Source organism: Primulina tabacum, chromosome 3 (assembly GCF_025594145.1).
Source record: "Primulina tabacum isolate GXHZ01 chromosome 3, ASM2559414v2, whole genome shotgun sequence".
NCBI classification, from domain to species: domain Eukaryota; kingdom Viridiplantae; phylum Streptophyta; class Magnoliopsida; order Lamiales; family Gesneriaceae; genus Primulina; species Primulina tabacum.
The window spans coordinates 39,068,004-39,080,860 of NC_134552.1; positions in this window are offsets into that span (position 1 = coordinate 39,068,004).

The window sequence follows — 12,857 nt, forward strand, 5'->3', positions numbered from 1 at the left end:
TCCAAAGGAATCTTCGGAAATGGTCAGCAGCTGACCATTGATAGTAAAAGCGATGTTTCCATCAGAATTGATCGTACCGTTAGAGTAGATTTCCTGAATTTCTTTGGGGTAGATCTCTTGTGATGATTGTCCCAAGAATGTCCTTTACCCAGCAGTTTCGAGTTTTTGAAAAACGTTCTTGACATTAGTGTCGCCAAAAGATAGAATTGATCCAAAGTTGATAGCCATTGCATTCAGCATGTAAGCGGGAATTTGATTCGCCATTTTGATAGATAAAATGATCTGCAATTTTTAAACGAGAGCTCTGGAATTAGTATTCTCTTAGAAACTGATTGTACGCGTAAGAAGAAAAACTGAATTGAAGCGGGCTTAGTACAGTTGTTCGTGACTGTTTAAATTCGGGACACGTGTCAGTGCATTTAAAATTTGAGTAAAAATATGTGTACGTTTGCTATAAGCGTGTGTACAATTTAAATGATTCAAATGCTTCCACGTTTTCAAAATAGGATTTATCATTAGATAGTAGACAGTCACGTCACTTGATTTGGAATATAATTCGTTTTAATCAGTTAACTTATATGAGAAGATTAGTGAAATTCCCAACTGAAAGATCAGTTGAAAGACTGTTTCCTTTCAGTTTGAGAACTTACTAACATTTGTCTTCTCAGTTAACCTCTTAAAATCATTATTCCCCCTTAATTAATTCATAAGATAATTAAAGCGAATAAATTCAAAGATTAGAAAGATTATCGGTCTGCTGAAATGTTGACGACTCTTCAGCTTCCTTGATATTCTGCTATAAAAAGACATAACACGGTTAGTTTCAGTTATATTGGTGAAAAATATTCAAAACTAAAGAATGGCAGATGCGAATAGCTCGAGTGCTTCGCCATTTTCTCTGGAAGCTAGGAAGACTGCCATAGAAGACGAAGTCTTCTATAAGAGTCTTCCCTACTGGGAAAGGTTACAGGAGCTAGAGTTCCTGTATAATTCTGGAGAGGCTACTACTCCCAAGCTGATGGCAGAGTTGAGAGAAGTGCGAGAGCACTTGAACATAGCTGTGCGGGTGGATGTCTTCAAGGAAGGTCATATCTATCAGCTGATGCTTCAAAAGGAACTGGAGCTCCTTAATCGCATAGCTTCTTCTCACAGCTTTTGCAAAACATCTTCCTCAGCTCTATCTGTTTGGTTGAGAATGTGGATAGATGGTATAGAGGAAAAATATGAAAATGTAATTCAGGCAAATATTTATTGTTGAATGAAGTATTTATTTTGGCTTATCTTTGTTTTTCTTTTTCCTGCAAATAATAAATTATGATCATAAACAAATGAACTGATGAAAGACTAACTGATATAAGTTGATTAAGAATTGAAATCAGTTAATTGTTGAGTAGTAAATGGAAGACTGATATCAGTTGACAATGAATCAACTGATAGTTAAGAGGCCTCGGTAAATGAGAAAAACGCTTCGGTTGACTAGAGTCTCTTCAGTTTCTTTATCATTCAAATTTTATCTGTCTATAAATAAGATGATAGAATGTGAGACAACAACAGTTCAAAATGTCGAATTCAAGTGACTCTGATGCTTGCAGCAGTACACACGTTCATGTTATACTGAACAATCGAATCCACGTTCAGAAGAGATGAAGAGAAGGATGGAGGAATATGTTTTCAAAAAGGTGATGTCAACATGGTTTAAGATCCATGAGTTGCAGAGAGTGAGTAGAAGTTGTGTGATTCCTACTTTTGCTCAGGAAGCAACAGCAAGAAAGTATCTTGAACGTTTTGAAGTTAGGCATGTTACAGATTTGATTGAGGACAAATGTTTATTGGAGGCGATGTTATGGAAGGAGAGGCATGTGGTTGATAAGATTTCTAAAACTAGGGCATTTTCTATAATTCAAATTTATGAGATGAATGATTGGGTTCGGGATTGGCTAGATACAGTTGGTTCTATGATTTCTGCTGTAAACTGGGAACGGTGGTATTCTTAATGAATTATTATTTTCAATTTGTTGTGTTCTTATTTTCTGCAGATAATTCTATTAGTGAAAGCAACATTAGTAATAATTTTAAGACAAATCAATTAAACCAAGAATATTGCGAAAGTAAGAAAACTTAGTCTCGGGTAATGGTTTGGTAAAGATGTCGGCTGCTTGTTGTTCAGTTGATATATACTCCAGTCTAATGTCCTTCTTCAAAGCACGATCTCTGATGAAGTGGTGTATGACATCTATATGCTTTGTCCTTGAGTGGAGAACTGGATTATAAGTGATGGCAATTGTACTCGTGTTGTCACAAAATATGGGCGAATTATTTGTAATTACTCCATAATCTTTCAGTTGTTGCTGGATCCAGATCAGTTGTGCACAGCAACTACCAGCAGCAAGGTATTCTGCTTCAGTTGTTGAGGTAGCTATAGATGTCTGCTTCTTGCTGAACCAAGAGATCAGTCTGTCTCCTAGAAACCGACAAGATCCACTTGTACTTTTTCGATCAAGCTTACATCCTGCATAATCTGCATCTGAATATCCAACTAAATTGAAAGTAGAGTCTTTAGAATACCATAACCCAACATTTTGTGTGCCCTTTAGCAGCTGAGAAATGTGATTGCTTAGGATTTGCTTGAAATCTAGCACACATACACACAGCAAATACAATATCAAGGTGACTGGAAGTTAGGTATAATAATGACCCAATTAAACCTCGATATAGTGTCGCCTCAACTGATATTCCCCCTTGATCAGTGTCCAATTTAACTGATGAGCTCATGGGAGTATTTGCAGCTGAACATGATTCCATGCCATATTTCATCAGCAACTTCTTTGTATATTTAGTCTGACTGATGAATATGTCAGTCTCCAGTTGCTTCACTTGCAGTCCAAGGAAGAATGTCAGTTCACCCATCATGCTCATTTCGAACTTTTCCTGCATCAACTTAGCAAATTTCTCGCATAATTTGGGGTAAGTTGACCCAAATATGATATCATCAACATAAATTTGAACTAATAAAATGTGATTATTCTTAGTAAATTTGAACAAGGTCTTATCAACTGATCCAACAGAAAAATCATGATCAGTTAGAAATTTTGAAAGAGTTTCGTACCAAGCTCTAGGAGCTTGTTTAAGACCATATAATGCTTTGTTCAAATGATATACATGATCAGGAAAGATGTGATTTACAAAACCTGGGGGTTGTTCAACATATATTTTCTCTTGCAATTGGCCATTTTGGAATGCACTTTTTACGTCCATCTGAAAGACCTTGAAATTCTTGTATGATGCATAACAAGAAACATTCTGATTGCTTCCAGTCTTGCAACTGGAGCATATGTCTCATCATAGTCAATTCCTTCTTCTTGTCTGTATCTTTGTGCTACTAATCTTGCTTTGTTGCGTCCAACTGAACCATCTTCGTTCAGTTTGTTCCTGAAAACCCATTTTGTACCTATGACAGTTTTTGAAGTTGGTCTTGGAACTAAGTTCCAGACATTGTTATGAGTAAACTGATTTAGCTCTTCTTGCATTGCATTTACCCAGTTAGGATCAGCAAGAGCTTCATCAGTTTTATTTGGTTCTATTTGTGAAACAAAAGCTGAATAGATAAATAGATTTAGCATTTGATTGCGAGTTCTAACTGGATCAGATGGATTTCCAATTATCAATTCAGGTGGGTGTGATTTTCTCCATCTGTACTCAGTATTTGTTGTATCAGCAATTTCTTCAGCTAGTAACTGAATATCATCAGTTTGCTCAATCAACTAATCATTAGGAATGGCTTCTGGTTCAGTTGATTGATCTGACACTTCTGGTTCGGGTGTTTGAAGAGTGTTTTGATTAATATGATTGTCTTCTTCATTATCATCCTCCAAACTGATATCTGTCAGTCGATCAACTAGCTCAACTTGATCAGTTGGCTTATTAGTTAGTTCAGTTTCATCGAAGTCAACATGAGCAGATTCTTCAACATTTAGGGTTTTCTTGTTAAAGACTCTGTAAGCTATACTAACTGATGAGTATCCAAGAAATATTCCCTCTGCAGATTTAGCATCAAATGCTTTTAAAATTTTTTTACCATTATCAAGGATAAAACATCTGCACCCAAATATTTTGAAATAAGTGATTTTACTTTTTCTTCCATGCCAGATCTCATATGGTGTTTTCATATGATTCTTATTAATCATTGATCTGTTCTGACTATTGAAATGGGATCGGTTACGGTGACCGGAAGCGCAACCGAAGTTAAAAATTTTGATTTTTCATCAAGAAATTTCGGCCACCTCTTATTTTGTGTAGCAAATACAATAAAATACCAAATATCATACATAGGATGTTGAGAAAACCGTTACCTATCAACCTCTTGAGGTTGATGATGGCTCCAACTTTGTTGTCAAACAACAAAGCTCTTGAATGGGATGGCAATCTACAAGCTCTCCTCCTATCCTTCAAGAATTAGGCCCACCACCAACTTTGTAGATCCACCTCACACTTGCACTAGAAAATGTAAGGCTTTTTCAAAGAGAAGTGACTTGTTTCTCCAACAATTGAAGAACACAAGAGGAGAGAAAAATTAAGGAAAAGCTCCTCTTAATTTTCGGTCAAAACCATTTGAATGAGAGGGGGAAGACTTGTCTTGGGTGTGGAAAAAGGTGTTGCAAAAAGTTGCATGCCATACCAATTTTTTAATCAAAAGTATTCCCCAACCTTTCACCTCTCAAGCATGCATATCAAGTAGGCTTGTAACAATTACAAGGCCCATGAACTTTTATTTAAATGTCCCAAACATATTTGAGCTCATTTATAGTTTACTTGATTTTATTCAAGCCCACTAGCTAAATAATTATTTCCAATTGGGCTCTACAAGGCCCAATGTTATTTAATTAATTCAACACTTGAATTAATTTAATTATTTGGACTCTACTAGGCCCACTATTGTTTTATTAATTCAACACTTGAATTAATTTAATTTAGTCCATAACAATGTTTATGAAAATCACAATTTTCAAATACATTATTTACTTGGCCTATTTTTAATTTAGGAACACATTCATAAATTAAAAAATTACATTTCTCTCATAGAAGTCATACTTCTATTTTTCTCAACGCTTATTAACTCATTTATAAGCCGTTCAACACATTGAACTATTTTTATTTCTCAACGGGAAGTAGAAAGCTAGTACTTGTGTGGCCCTCAATGGTTCATTGATACAACTAGCCGTGGGTTCACATATCCATGTGATTCGGACTAAACATGTCCTTATATGAGCATACCCCAATTGCTCCATTCTTACTTATCAACTTCTTGATAACAAGAACGTCAGAACTCAAGTCTTATAGTACCCAACCAATCATGTTAAACGCCTAGCAGCATCGCTTACATGATTCCCTAGGTATCAAATGATAGTGCCTGCAAGAACCATTCAATTATGGTTAGCGTACAGTACGGTCCCTTCAACTCATATATTCCGACCGATTCGACAACCATTGGTTTATCGAGACTTGTCAATGAATCGATACTATGTTTCATGTCGTAGTTGCATCGATGGTGTAATCTATGAAACCCCTTTCATAATTACCACCATATTCTGATCAGAGATTTCAACCTACATACACATGATAACACATAGGATATCCATACCCGAAGGTAAGCGGTGAATCCCCGACTACAATGCATCGACTCCTATATGTTTCGACAGAACACCCAACCTTGCCACCTGAAGACCCCATGAGAGTCGGTAAACAAGTCAAAGTGTAATTCTAGCACATAGAGTCTCAATGTTGTCCCGGGTCATAAGGACTAATGGTGTACAATCATAAACTAGGACTTTTCCACTCGATAAGTGAGAACCACTTGGAAAGTACTTTTATGGAGGGTTGTTCAGTGCACTCTACAAGGAGCACCTATCTGCATGCTCGGAAATCACAATGTCCCCTACCAATGAAACATGGTACTCACATCGCAGACACTAGTCTCGAACTCGACGGCCTATATCCTTCTTAGTGGCGGCTGAATCGACTAGGAACTGTTTGGAATATACATTATTCCAAATATGAGTTTCATGATACTCATCATATGAGCATCTCATATTCTTTCTACTATTTGTATATTCAAGGACTTTATCTATGCAACTAGCATGGGTATACAGATAAAGAAGTGCCAAAATGATAAATTCAAATATTATTAAAATAAAGACTGTTCATACATAGAGTTTAATCATGAACCATCGGCCAACACTTGGCTCGACGGGCACCTACTCTAACAATCTCCCACTTGCACTAGAGCCAACTACCCATATGCTTCAAACCCATCGATTCGCGATGCTTCTCGAACAATGGTCCAGGTAAAGGCTTAGTTAGTGGATCAGCAACATTATCTGCGGAGCCGACTTAGTCAATCGTGACATCTCCTCTCTCCACGATCTCTCTAAGGATGTGGTACTTTCTCAATACGTGTTTGGACTTCTGATGAGACCTCGGCTCCTTTGCTTGAGCAATGGCTCCCGTGTTGTCACAAAACACCGGGACAGGAGCAACTCCATTAGGAATGACGCCCAACTCTTGGACGAAATTCCTTATCCAAACTGCCTCCTTTGCTGCAGCTGATGCAGCAATATATTCTGCCTCAGTGGTGGAATCCGCTGTACTGTCTTGCTTGGAACTCTTCCAAGAGACAGCAGCACCATTGAGCATGAATATGAATCCAGAGGTTGACTTCGAGTCATCGATATCGCTTTGGAAGCTAGAGTCGGTATAGCCTTCCAATTTCAGTTCTCTACCCCCATAGACCAAGAACAATTTATTGGTCCTTCTCAAATACTTGAGGATGTCTTTCACAGCTTTCCAGTGTGGAAGACCAGGGTTGGATTGATATCTACTCACTACACTTAGTGCAAAAGCCACGTCAGGACGTGTAGATATCATCCCATACATGATGCTACCAATCGCAGATGCATAAGGAATGTTGGTCATCGCAGCTATCTCTGCATCAGTCTTGGGAGACATAGACTCGGATAGGGACATGCCATGACACATTGGTAGATGTCCTCTCTTGGACTCATCCATCGAGAACCGCTTCACGTTGGTATCAATGTATGTGGACTGGGTGAGACCAAGCAATCTTTTTTATCTATCTCTATAGATCTGTATTCCCAATACAAAAGATGCTTCACCCAAGTCCTGCATTGAGAACTTACTCGCTAACCATATCTTCGTTGATTGCAACATTCCTACATCATTCCCAATGAGTAGAATGTCATCAACATACAACACCAGGAATGTCACAGCACTCCCACTGAGCTTCTTATACACACAAGGTTCCTCAGGATTCTTAGCAAAACCAAACTCTTTGATTGTACTATCGAATCTGAGGTTCCAACTCCTAGATGCCTGCTTTAGACAATAAATAGATCTTTGAAGTTTGCATACCATATGCTCACTTCCGATAGATGTAAACCCTTCGGGTTAAGACATGTAAATCTCTTCCTTAATATCCCCATCAAGAAAGGTTGTCTTAACATCCATCTGTCATATCTCATAGTCATACCATGCAGCTATGGCTAGCAAAATCCTTATGGACTAGAACATTGCAACTGGAGAAAAGGTTTCCTCAAAGTCAACTCCTTGTCTTTGAGTATATCCTTTTGCCACCAATCGCGCCTTGAAGGTCAATACCTTCCCATCCGCCCCAAGTTTCCTCTTGTTAATCCATTAACACCCTATGGGAACAATTCCCTCAGGTGGATCCACGAGATTCCACACTTGGTTCGAATGCATGGAATTCATCTCAGATTCCATCGCTTCAAGCCACTTGGATGAATCGGCATCAGATAATGCTTCCTTGAAGGTCCTTGGATCACATCCATGGTTAGGCTCATCATGGCCCTCTTCAAGAAGTAGACCATACCTCATAGGTGGTCTCGAGACTCTCTCGGATCTTCTAGGAGCTTGTATCTCCTCTCTTGGCTCTTCGGGTGTGGGTTATACAATTGTGGGTGTCTCTCGAACCTCTTCGAGTTCTATCATCTCACCTTTTCTATCTAATAGAAATTCCTTTTCCAAAAAAGTTGCATTCCTAGAAACAAAAACATTTGTTTCTTGGGGATGATAGAAGTAGTATCCAACCAAATTCTTTGGATATCCCACAAAGTAGCATAAAATGGATCGACTATCCAATTTATCTCCCACTACCTGCTTCACATAAGCAGGGCACCCCCATATTCTAAGAAAAGAATATTTGGGTGGCTTACCCATCCATATCTCATATGGTGTCTTATTAAATGCCTTTGTATGGACATTGTTCAACAACATTGCCGCTGTCTCAAACGCATATCCCCAAAAGGATGGCGGCAACTCCGTGAACCCCATCATAAACCGAACCATGTCCATCAAAGTCCGGTTACGAAGCTCCGAAACACCATTCAACTGTGGTGTAGCGGGCCGAGTCCACTGCGAGAGAACTCATTGTCCCTAAGATACTCTTGGAACTCGGCACTCAAGTACTCACCACCTCGATCCGATCGAAGTGTCTTGATGCTTCGTCCCAATTGCTTCTCTACTTCACTTCTGAATTCTTTGAACCTTTCAAAGGCTTCAGACTTGTATTTCATCAAATACACATACCCGTACCTCGAAAAGTCATCGGTAAAGGTGATGAAGTAGGCATGTCCATGCTTAGGGGTGATGCTAAGCGGACCGCACACATCGGTATGGATCAAATCCAATTACCCTTTGGCTCGCTCCACATGGCCCTTAAAGGGAATCTTGGTCAACTTTTCTTTTAGACAGGATTCACAAGTCGTGAGAGCATTAATATCAGACATATCAAACATGCCTACTCCCACTAACTTGTTCATCCTTCTTAGGGAAATATGTCCTAATCAAGCATGCCATAATTGTGCCGAATTTAGAGTATCTTGTTTGCGCTTGTTTGTTGTTGTTATAGCTTGGACATTGTTAAGTGGAATATCTTTCAATTTTAAGGTGTAGAGATCGTTTTCAAGTTCTCCAGTACCAATTAAACATTCATTCCTGTAAATATTGCAAACACCTTTGCTAAATAAACAAGAAAATCCATCTTTGTCTAACATAGAAATGGAAATAGTGTTTTTCACCAAGTCTGGTACAAACAAAACATCTCTTAACAACAACTTAAAATCATTGTTCAAAATTAAAGAAACATCTCAAACAGCTTTGGCAGCAACTCTTGCCCCATTGCCCATCCTCAAGAAGGTCTTACCTTCCCTGAGCCTCCTACTTCTTCCCATCACCTGCAAATCATTACAGAGATGTGAGCCACAGCCGGTATCCGATACCCAAGAAGTAGAGTTAATTGTAATGTTTACTTCGATATAGAACATACCGTTTCCAGAACTCTTCTGGGCAAGATATTCCCTGCAGTTACGCCTCCAATGTCCAGGCTTCTTGCAGTGATGACAGATGTCAACAGTCTTGTCAGCCTTCACTGGTGTGGCTACCACTACGGGACCCGGAGTCTGCCTCTTCAAGGGCACGCTCTTCTTGGGACGTTGGAAAGAACGCTTCTTTCCCTTCCAAGGTGGACCGGTCTTCGTACCAGATGAAGAGCCCATAAAAAGAACCGGCTTCTCTTTCTTGATCGTGGACTCAAAGGTCACAAACATGTTCACCAACTCCTCAAGGGTCGGCTCCATCTTGTTCATATTGAAGTTCACCACAAAAGGATCAAATGAGCTAGGCAGCGATAAAAGCAATACGTCGGCGGTCAACTCCGAAGGCAAGATCAGATCCATGCCAACGAGCTTGTCCACGAGCCCAATCATCTTCAAGCCATGCTCATGGACCGAGGCCCCATCTCGCATGCGCATTGTGATCAGCTCCTTGACGGTAGCATGCCTAAGAGGCCGAGTCTGCTCACCAAAGAGCTCCTTGAGGTGCATATGAATGTCAGCAGCATTCTTTGCATCCTCAAAACGCCTCTGCAGCTCATCATTCATAGAAGCCTGCATATAACACCTAGCCTTCAAGTCATGGTCACACCAATCCTTGTAGGTCTGCAATTCCTCAGGAGTGCAGCTAGTCGGAGCCTCAGCAGGGAGCGACTCAGTCAGTGTATATGCAATCTTTTCCGAGTTTAGGACGATTTTCAGATTTCTTAGCCAAGTGATATAGTTAGGTCCGGTTAACACATGTTTTTCGAGTATGGCAGAAAGCGGATTGCGAATTGAAGACATTATCAAATTTTTGTACTGAAAAGTAAAATAGATAAAAGTTAATGACTATTTTAAAATATTTAATAAGATATAAAGTTTGGACTTTAACTTTATAAATTTTCACTCCCACTGTTTTGACATTTCCACTACCCCCTAGTGAAAACGGGAAACTCTTTTCCTCAGTAGGTACGTAAGGTCCAATTAGCGAATTATGATCCCGAATAATATCAGCTAATCACAATTCATAAAAGGTAGTTTTCAATTGCATCACAATGCAACCCTTACGTAAGCTTTTGTCTCACGTTTGATTAGGACCCAATAATATGACGTCTTTCATCTTTACGTGTCAAGCCTTACCCATCGATGTTGAACCTTAATGGACGGTCGCCATGAGTTCCCTCAATAATATGAGCCGAAATCATGGGAGTTCCACGTATTTCACATCACCATGTCAATGGATGTCACAGCTTTCCGGCACCCAGGGCCCCCCAATAATATGAGCCGAGCCCCGAGTACGAGTAGCGTTCATCATGCACCCATTGTCGATGGAAGACAAGTAAATTATAAACAAATTTATAATTCTCCTTTTCGGGCTTGATATTAATTTTGAATCTTATTCAAAATGATGGTTTTTAATTTTGAAATGTCTCATCATTAATTTTATTTAAAAGCTCGCCATGTTTGATCGTATGTTTGCCAGATTCATGCAACTTTGTTATTATCATAATAATAACGCACATACTCATTATTTATAACATATCATGCATATATTATAAACTGTAAACAAACAAGGATGATCAATCGTCCCAATACTAATGGCCCGTGTGAGCTAAACACGGGCCTAGGTCCAATCCTAGGGAAATGCAAGGGATGCAAATGCAACTATTACATTAGCATCCAATATTTACATGTCTTCGATCTTCATAATCATCATGACCACCATCTTCCAATTTTGATCATCCACTATACTAATATTTACAAATAAATATCCATGGCAAATAGGGATACATCTCATGGGGGTGGGAACGGGCCATAAACCAAGCCCACTTTATAAATTGATAATTATTACAATCATTCAACATAAAATATCCTATCATACACCTAGAAAATTGGGCTTGGGCTTTTGATCCTCCTTCATGCATAATATCACATATCATACACCATCAATTAATTATCACAATAATTAATTGATTCAATATTATATATTTTGATCCAATCACTAACCGCCACGATTATAAACTAAATTAACAAAGTATACAAACACCTTTGTCTACTTTCCAATTAATTTATTTATAACCGAATTTTTTATAAATCACAATTTACTATAAATAATTTAAGTCCAACTTCAATTATTTATTTTATGAGAAAAATTTGCAAATTTTGTAATTTTAAACTTAAGGGCCCAAAAACTTATTTTTCACCAAAAATATTTTGTCCCATTTAAAATTCACAAATATGTTAGCCATCCAATGGCCCAACAACTCAAGGCCCATGACACTTTGATATTCCAAAACACTTTTGGAAACCCTAGTCGTCATCGCCGTCGCCGGATTCCGGCAACAAAAAAATTTTTTTTTTTATTTAAAACATCGGGGTTTCGGGCAGCCCAAAGGGCTTCCTTGCTGCCTCTTTCGGGCTGCCCGAAATGGGCAGCAACAAGCTGCCGAAATATGTCCCCAAAGTGGCCTTGATTTTGTTGCAAAATTTTGTTCTCATGCGGTTAGAAATCGATCTCAACATAATATCTTGTAATTGCTACACAAAATCGTAACCATAGCTCTGATACCACTTGAAAGGGGATCGGTTACGGTGACCAGAAGCGCAACGGAAGTTAAAAATTTTGATTTTTAATCAAGAAATTTCGGCCACCTCTTATTTTGTGTAGCAAATACAATAAAACACCAAATATCATACATAGGGTGTTGAGAAAATCGTTACCTATCAACCTCTTGAGGTTGATGATGGCTCCAACTTTGTTGTCAAACAACAAAGCTCTTGAATGGGATGGCAATCTACAAGCTCTCCTCCTATCCTTCAAGAATTAGGCCCACCACCAACTTTGTAGATCCACCTCACACTTGCACTAGGAAATATAAAGCTTTTTCAAAGAGAAGTCTTGTTTTTTCAACAATTGAAGAACACAAGAGGAGAGAGAAAAATTAAGGAAAAGCTCCTCTTAATTTTCGGCCAAAACCATGTGAATGAGAGAGGGAAGACTTGTCTTGGGTGTGGAAAAAGGTGTTGCAAAAAGTTGCATGCCATGCAAATTTTTTAATCAAAAATATTCCCCAACCTTTCACCTCCCAAGCATGCATATCAAGTGGGCTTGTAACAATTACAAGGCCCATGGACTTTTATTTAAATGTCCCAAACATATTTGAGCCCATTTATAGTTTACTTGATTTTACTCAAGCCCACTAGCTAAATAATTATTTCCAATTGGGCTCTACAAGGCCTAATGTTATTTAATTAATTCAACAATTGAATTAATTTAATTATTTGGACTCTACTAGGCCCACTATTGTTTTATTAATTCAACACTTGAATTAATTTAATTTTGTCCATAACAATGTTTATGAAAATCACAATTTTCAAATACATTATTTACTTGGCCTATTTTTAATTTAGGAACACATTCATAAATTAAAAAATTACATTTCTCTCATAGAA